Raw genomic sequence first — 7,731 nt, 5'->3', positions numbered from 1 at the left:
GATAGTCAGATAGATAAGGAAGCACAGCCCCTTGCCCTGTGGGTCAACACTCATGACTCTCTGTTTGAAGGAACTGTTACAAAACAACCTCCCTTTAAAAGGAGAGCCCAGCGACCAGAGTAAGTGAGCCATTCTGTGAAGCAGACCACACGGTGGGATCGGGATTGCTGGCTGCCGTCTGTAGTCCTGGAAACCAGCCACACGGACTGAATCAAATCCCAGACGCTGGGCCTCAGCTCAGATTTCTAAATAGCAACACAGTCAACGGACCAGACAAGAGGAGGTATTTAAGTGAAATAGCATCTCCTTGCCTCATTTCTTCTTGTACTTTTTCCTACATCTTTCTGATGAAACGGAGTTTTGATTAATTTTCTTGACAATTTTGGGTACTTTGAATAATGTCTAGCAACAAAATTATGACTGAAGCCAGATCTATGGGTCCTTCATCATTTCTTTGCTTATTTGGCTGCCATCAATCTATGGTAGATGTACAATGTATGGTAATGTACAAGGACATTTTCCCAATTAAGGTCCCATGCATGGTTTCCAGGGTCATGAAGCAGACACAGCTATCTTTGTGGGGTGGCGTTTCCATTCAAGCACACACTCTAATCAAATAAGAAATGGTACCCTCTCTCCTCCTCCTCTCCGCCCACACTGATCTTGAGGAGAACAAAAGAGAAAGAATGGAAGGCCTGCGTAAAATGAAGGCACTGAAGAAACTGACTCACAGGTCTCTTCTCTCTTTGCTGGCCAGAGGGAAGGTCAGACCTTTGAACAAAATGAGTGATTTAAGTACTAATGTTAGATGAGAGTAGAAATGCTTTTAAAATATACTTAAGTGTGTGTGTGTGTGTGTGTGTGTGTGTGTGTGTGTAGTGGTGGTGGTGGTGGTACATATCTGTAATCCCAGCTACTCAGGAGGTAGAGGAAGAAGGATTAAAAAAAATTCCTGGCTGCCCTTGCCCGATCTTTGTGAGTTCAAGGCCAGCCTGGTCTACAAGAGCTAGTTCCAGGATAGGCTCCAAAGCACAGAGAAACCCTGTCTCGAAAAACCAAAAAAAAAAAAAATGGAGAAAAAATTTAAAGAGACCCTGTTTCAAAGAAAGAAAGGTCACATCACAAAGGAGGCTGAGGTCATGAGCTCTTTACCTAGGTAAACAGATACCCTGACCAACAGTTTACAAGGTAAACTTAAAGCTGGGTCTGCCCCATCAAAGTCCACGACCTAGATCCCATCATGCAAATGGTGGACTCGAGGGCTTATCCATTCCAGGCGATGTACCAGCTCAAACAATTGACAACAAACATGACGACCGCGTGAAGGCCAGAGACCAACTCTGTGGGGTAGGTTCTCTCCTTCCACCTTTATGTCAGCTCCAGGGACCAAACTCAGACTGCCAGGCTTGGCAGCAAGGGCCTTTACACGCTGAGTCATCTCTCCAGCTGGACATTCCAAAACTAAAACTGGGTCTTTTTTCTCGTATTTATTAAATGTTGTGATTGACTAGGGATTGGTTAGGGTCTTGTGCATGTCACCATATATCATGCCCTCTTTTTTAACCTTATTTTGAAAAATTGAATGTAAGGTCTCACTACGTTAACTAGGCTGATCTTGAACTCACTCTGTCCTCTTCCTGAATAGCTCCCCTGCAGGTTTCTCACTGTAAATTGTCCTGTGATAGAATGTGGAAGCCACGCACACCCCTAACACCTAGGCAGCATACGTCAAGTTTGTTAGGAAACTTACAGTTAGAGAAGCAGCAAGACGCAGCTGATTTCTAGTCTCCCCTCATTATCCCGTGGAGAAGCATGCTGGAATCCCGCTGGGCCAGAGTCGGCTCCTGTTCTCCAGTTCAGGGCGTTTCCCACCTACCTCTGTTCTACTTTGCATCTGTAGGGGTGGAGCCGGGAGCTTCTGGTTGAGGAAAAGTTCTTCTGGTGTAAAGAGAGCCTCCAGAGCTCTATTAGGGGAGGTGTCACACCGAGGGCGCTTTTAGTGAGTTATTTCCAGGGGTGAACTGGCTTCTTAATGAAATCCCAAAGGGGGTTGCAGGGGTGGGGGTGAGACTTTGCATCTCTAGGTTTATCTTAACTCAGTATCAAGAAGAATGTGTCCTATGTTTTGCGCTCTGAGGGATTTGTGCATTGCCTGTCAACTCTTAATGTTTTACAACAGTGGTTTTCTTTTTAAAGTTTATGTCTATGAATGTATTGCCTGCTTGTTCTGTACGCATACCCTGCGCATGCCTGGCGCCCACAGTGGCGGGTCCTCCGGAACTTGAGTTAAGGATGGTTGCAAGCTATCATGTGAATGCTGGGATCTAAACCCAGGGCCTCTGCAAGAGCAACGAATGCTCTTAGCTACTGAGCTATCTCTCCAGGCTCCCCCCACCCCATCAGTAATTCTTGAAAGACTTTGGGGTGAAGTTAAGGGCAGAATCACAACAAATGAAGGTAGTGGCATTCAATCTTGAATGTCCAGTAGAACTGTTAAAACATGGCAATGACTAGGTTTTGACCGAGAGATTGTAATTTCATTGGTTTGAGGCTCAGCCTGACCTCCAGGAGCTCTGAGAGTTTACCAGTTACTTTTCTGTTGCTGTAATCAGCTACCATAACCAAACTCATCCTAAGGAAGCTTTATTCAGGCTTATGACTGCAGAAGAGTAGATGTCCACAATGGCAGGGAAGGCTTGGCAGCAGGAACAGGAAGCAGAGAGATCACACCTAAAGCACACCTGGGAAGGAGATAGTGCCAACTGCAAGTAGAACGGAGTCTATAAGCCCTCAAAGCCCTCCCCCAGTGACCTACATACGTCCTCTAGCAAGGCATGCACTCTGCAAGTTCCAAACTTCCCAAACAGCAGGGAAATGGACCTGGGTTCTCTGCTATCACTGAGTCATCTCTCCGGCCCTTCCAACTTACTTTTGGAGACAGGGTCACTCACTAAACGGGGAGCTCAGTGACTAGGAAAGGCCCCACCTCCAGCATCGAGGTTGTCGACAGATGTGTGGCACTATGCCTAGCTTTTACAGAGGTGCTGAGGACAGGAATACAGGTCTTCACAATTGTACAAGAAGCACTTTGCCCACTGACTCACCTTCCCAGCCCGATAAGCCTGTCTTTTGATAAGGTGAAGACAGACTAAACAGATCTCTGGAGACGGAGGTCAGATAGCCCTCATCCTGTGGTTGGGGGGGGAAGGGCAAACAGGAAGCACCTGAGCGCAAATCTTCATCCAGAAGACACTATTTTACCAAGATAGAACTTTAAGATGTATCCACTTTACTGCATTTAGTTCTCAACAAGAGAAGAGTGAAATCTCAACTCTGTGACTATTAAATGTGAAAGGGTTGTATCAAACCAGAACTGCTGGTGCACGCCTAAAACACAGCACTCAGGAGCCTGAGGCAGGGGGATCACTGTGCAGTCAAGGCCAGCCTGGGCTACAGAGTGAGACCTTGCCTCCAAAATAAAGGGCTTACAACAATGAAATAATCACTTAACACAGTTTTTAAAAGTGAAAAGTCTTAGACAGGTGTGGTGACACAAGCCTTTAATCCCAGCACTCAAGAGGCAGAAGCAGGTGGATCTCTGTGAGTTTGAGGCCAGCCTGCTCTACAGAATGAGTTCCAGGACAGCCAGGCTACACAGAGAAACCCTGTATCAAAAAACAAAACAAAAAGGTGAAAAGTCTTTAACCTATGCTATATATACACACGAACATACACAAACACACACACACACACACACACACACGGTGGTGGTGGCAGTAAAGGTGCTTGCCACCAAGCCTGACCACCAGTATGATTCCTGGAATTCACATGGTAGAAAGAGAGAACTGAGTCTCACACTTTGTCCTCTTCTGACCTCCACACACATGTGCAATAATAAATAAATGTTATTTGTGAACTTTCAATTGTATATAAATTGTATATTTTAATATAGCCAGAAATCCAGTTACCCTCCTGAGCTTGGAAAAAGGACTATGTAGGATCCACTTCCCCACTCCTCAGCTCCTAGGTAAGAATCACTTGTGTCTGGTTTTCCGAGACAAGGTTTCTCTATGTAGTCCTGGCTGTCCTGGAACTCTGTAGACCAGGTTATCCTTGGACTCTCAGATCCACCTGCTTCTGCCTGGCTCACCAGCTAGCCACGGTCTGATCTTGCAGAAAAGTAACTTTCCTGGAAGAGTCACTGTTTCTGTGTCCTTTGACCTCTGTATGTCTGAGGTATCTGTTGCAGCAGCTAATCATGAAGTTTGTGTTTCTCTACTCGTTGCCTTTTCCTGCTATTCTGCAGCTCTTGAGATTTGAAGGGAATAGCTCTTTTAAAAAAAAATCCAATCCTTTATGTTCTCTGACCTTTACAAATATCCCCAACTAAGCTCAAAGCCTGGCCCTAGTGTTTAATCAGGAAATGAATGTCAGTCACCACCTTAGAACCCCCCAAAGATGCCGTTATTCTGACTTCCTTCCATGGACAACATCTGCAGCCTTTCCCTGAGTAATAAGTAACACTAGCCTCTGGAGAGGCCCTAGGAAGGATCGTTGCCTCCGTTCCTTGGGAATTTACAGGAAGGGGCTGTCTATGAGAGCTCAGGAAATCAACGTTGCCACTCAGAGACCTGATTTGAATTGAAAAGGAATTTCCACGGCACGGAATCAAATTTATCCAAGAGAATCTCAGAGTATTGAAACAGCTGAAAGATGATTCTTTAAACAAAGACCCAGGGCTGGAGAGACGGCTTGCTTGCTTGAGAGCACTTGCAGCTCTTGCAGAGGGTTCAGTTTCAATGCCCAGCCATCTGCAACTCCAGTTCCAGGGAATCTGGGACTGATGCCCTCTGTGGGTACCAACTACTCACGTAAATACAAATCCACAACCAGGCAAAACACTGATATGCAGAAAATCAAAATAAATAAACCTTCAAATAAAAACGCCAAAGCCCTCCCAGGCAGTGGTGGCACACACCTTTAATCCCAGCACTCAGGAGGCAAAAGCAGGCAGAGCTCTGTGAGTTCGAGGCCACCCTGGTCTACAGAGCGAGTTCTAGAACAGTCAGAGCTACTCAGAGAATCCCTATCTCAAGAGTCATTCCAGATGAGCCAAGCCAGGACTGTCCAGCAAATCTTTCTGCAGTGATGGACCTGTTGTCTATTTGTGCTATATATACATCACAGTACCTATTAGCTATAGTAGCCGAGAACTTAGCATCGGGGCAGCATAACTGAGGAACTGACTTTTAAGTTGTATCTAAACACATAATAGCCCCAGGTGGCAACTGTAGTGACCATGGCAGCTCTTCCTGGTAATTATAGCTGGCATTGTAGGTGATATACTGTGTTTTAGTTTTGAGGGGTTTTTTTTCCCCTTCACAGCAGAGGAGAGTCTGGGTTATATCTGGCTTTGTTTTTTACATTTTTGAGTAATGCCTTTTTTCTCCTCAGTATAGCAGGGCCATAAGAAGTTGGTTATAATGTCCCTGAAGGTGCTACTGGCAGGTTTTGAACTAACTTTTAGGTTTACACTAATTCTTCAGGGAAGTTTTTAATAGGTTTTTTTTTTTTTTGGTTTTTCGAGACAGGGTTTCTCTGTGGCTTTGGAGCATGTCCTGGAACTAGCTCTGTAGACCAGGCTGGTCTCGAACTCACAGAGATCCGCCTGCCTCTGCCTCCCGAGTGCTGGGATTAAAGGCGTGCGCCACCACCGCCCGGCCAGTTTTTAATAGTTTAATAGAACTGTATGGTTTGGGGTTTTAATGCTCTACTGGGGATTGAACCTCCTTCACCAGTAAAAGAGTGATAACGATTCTTTGTAAACCAGACTCAAAGTCAGGCTCCTAAAACGTCTCCTAGGCCTTAAGCAGTCCTGATACTTGAATTGACCCACAGCCTCTGCCCCTTGATATCCAATCGCCCTCAGTGCTTGGCCCAGTTCCCCATTCTACACTACCCACCTCTGCCTACAAGCCCATGCTGTCAGATCTTCAGCAAAAATCTGATTGGCTTACATCCGACTTTGGTTTCTGTTGCTGTGATGGACACAAAGACTGAAGGGTCTCTGGCCAGCTTGAGCATGTTGAGCATGGTCCTGGCAGGCTTTGCCCTTCTTCCCAATTTACAAAGAGACTACACTCCTAAAGCTGGCCACAAAGGTCTATTTCCTTATTTGGTTACTTCCTTGTCCAGCTATGAAGTCCAGCAACCAAAAGCCCCCTATGGCTCACCTAATTAACACGCACACTTAAAATTAAATATCTCATCCTAACAGGGGTTTCCCCCTTCACCTTTATAAACTGCCTTTTGCCTATGTGCCACATGCCACATCCGTCTCCTCTCTGTCCAGAGGCAGTCCTTTGTCCTCTGGGACAAATACCCTTGCCCCTTTCCCTTGTTCCCTTCCCCTTCTTCCTTGTCCTTATCTCTTGTCTTTGTCCCTTATCCCTGCCCTCTGTCCCTCTGGGGTAAATAAACTGCTCAGAACTTTGTCCCAGGAACCCTGAGCTGGACACAGATAGTTTTCCTTAAATGGCCAAATCCAATTTGGGGAGGAAAGGATTTATTTCATCTTGTAGGTTACAGTCCATGGTTGAAGGAAGTCAGGGCAGGAACTTGAAGCAGAAACTGTGGAGAAATGCTGCTTACTGGCTTGCTCCCATGCTCACATCAGCTCCCATTCACACACAGCCCAGGCCTAAGGCTAATACTGCCCCCCCCCATGGGCTGAGTCTTCCTACAGCAATTGAAACCGAGAAAAGACCCCATAGATGCATACACAGGCCAATCTGACAGTTCTTCAACGGAAACTCCCTTTTCCCAGGTGTGTCAAAACTGAAAGACCCTCAGAGAGGACCTTTTCCTCCAATGAAGTCCCCAGAACAAGGACACTCGGAGTCCAGACCACAGGATGCAATTAGCAAGAGGTTTATTGAGTAAACACAGGTACCTGTGGGCAGCAAGTCTTTCGGAGGACTTGCACGCCTGCAGACTGGGGGGAGGTCTTTTTATAGGGAAGAGCAAAAAGCAAGTTTACAGAAGCAAAAGCGTGGTTATCGGTCGACCGGAATGAGGCGGGGGCATGAATGGTTTCCTCTCTCAGCATGGATGTTTGGCAATAGTCATCCTGTTCCTATCTCATAGATATCCTGTTTTGCAGTCAACCTGCTTTGTTAATGTCCTATCTTATTGACATCCTGCCTTGCAGTCTTCCTATCTCATAGACATCCTGCTCTCTCAAGCACATGGAATGTTCTTATGAGAGCAGGCTGGCTGCTGATCCGGAGAATTTTTTTTAAAGCAAACAGGACGTTCACCCGGGAGCATGCTAGCTGCGGGTTTTGAGGAGGGGGTCTGTAGGGTCTTTCAAAAACAACAGTCAAGACATTGATGTTTTGTCGAACACAAATAATTTCTGAGAGCTTCACATCAAATGGGGCTATTTTCTGAGAGTAACGGACCATAGCAAAAACCAAGACTTCTAGACTGGGTAGAGTGGCATACCGTCATAGTCTCAGCACTTGGAGAGCAAGAGGATTATCCTGAGTTTGAGGCCAACCTTGACCACATAGTGAGTTCTAAGCCAGGCTAGACTACAGAGCGAGATTCTGTATTAAACCAAACCAAAACCAAGATTCTTTTGTAATCATACCCTGATATTAACATAATCCAAAGCAAAACTAATCAGGCATCCCCTATCCTGACCAGCATGAGTCGCTTGCCCTCTCT

Source organism: Microtus pennsylvanicus, chromosome X, assembly GCF_037038515.1.
Source record: "Microtus pennsylvanicus isolate mMicPen1 chromosome X, mMicPen1.hap1, whole genome shotgun sequence".
In the NCBI taxonomy this organism is placed as follows: domain Eukaryota; kingdom Metazoa; phylum Chordata; class Mammalia; order Rodentia; family Cricetidae; genus Microtus; species Microtus pennsylvanicus.
Note: the sequence above shows the minus strand (reverse complement) of the source record.